At 35.6% G+C, this 672-nt stretch overlaps 1 protein-coding gene across 1 annotated transcript in view; it reads left to right on the top strand.

Annotated features, from left to right (window-relative positions):
• Nucleotides 1–672, top strand: part of LOC106870284 (regulator of nonsense transcripts 1) — a 72,455-nt gene that overhangs the window by 55,570 nt on the left and 16,213 nt on the right. The gene's annotated exons all lie outside the window — the stretch shown is intronic.

The raw sequence follows: 672 nt of genomic DNA, 5'->3' as shown, positions 1-672 counted from the left end.
GGGGTGGGTCTTATTGAAAATATGACTTGTTTCTTGTAATGAATATGAACAATTCTTTTTAAGAACAAAATAATTTAATTAAGAAATAGCTCTCTTTGAGAAATAACGTGAAGTGCAAAGGCTTAAGGAAATTGAATGAAATTAAGAGAGGTTTAAGGAAGCAAAAAAGCAATCAGATGCTGTTAACAAAAACGAAAATCTGTTAAAATAGCTTTTGGTATATTAATGATAGTGAAGACAGTTAAAATTATTGCCCATAATGTTTGAAAATATATTCACACATTAAACCTGTTGGCTTTTTCTTCCATTTTATCTATCCTATTGCTATTCACTTCTTTGTTTTTACCTTCTGCCACATGCTTTCATTTTCATGAACCTGCCCATCTTCAATCCTCTGTCCCTATTCTCTTTCATTTCCACTTGTTCCTATTATCTCTTATATCTTGAGGTTACACTCTAAAACTTCATCACCACCATCTCTTTTCTCGATTTCTAGCTGGGGTAGCCATGTATCGCTTCTACAACAAGGCACCTGTCTTTGTCCCTCTGTTACACTTTAGCCTCTTAACATTTGGCACAAAGCCACCTCTCTCAATACTGCACTCCCACTCTGTCAAGGGTGCTTGTCTTGCTAGTTCCTTGGTGACATTACTTGTGCCAGTACCACAAAAA

This window comes from Octopus bimaculoides, chromosome 4 (assembly GCF_001194135.2).
Source record: "Octopus bimaculoides isolate UCB-OBI-ISO-001 chromosome 4, ASM119413v2, whole genome shotgun sequence".
Classification (NCBI taxonomy): domain Eukaryota; kingdom Metazoa; phylum Mollusca; class Cephalopoda; order Octopoda; family Octopodidae; genus Octopus; species Octopus bimaculoides.
Note: the sequence above shows the minus strand (reverse complement) of the source record. Positions and strands in the feature narration are given on the sequence as shown.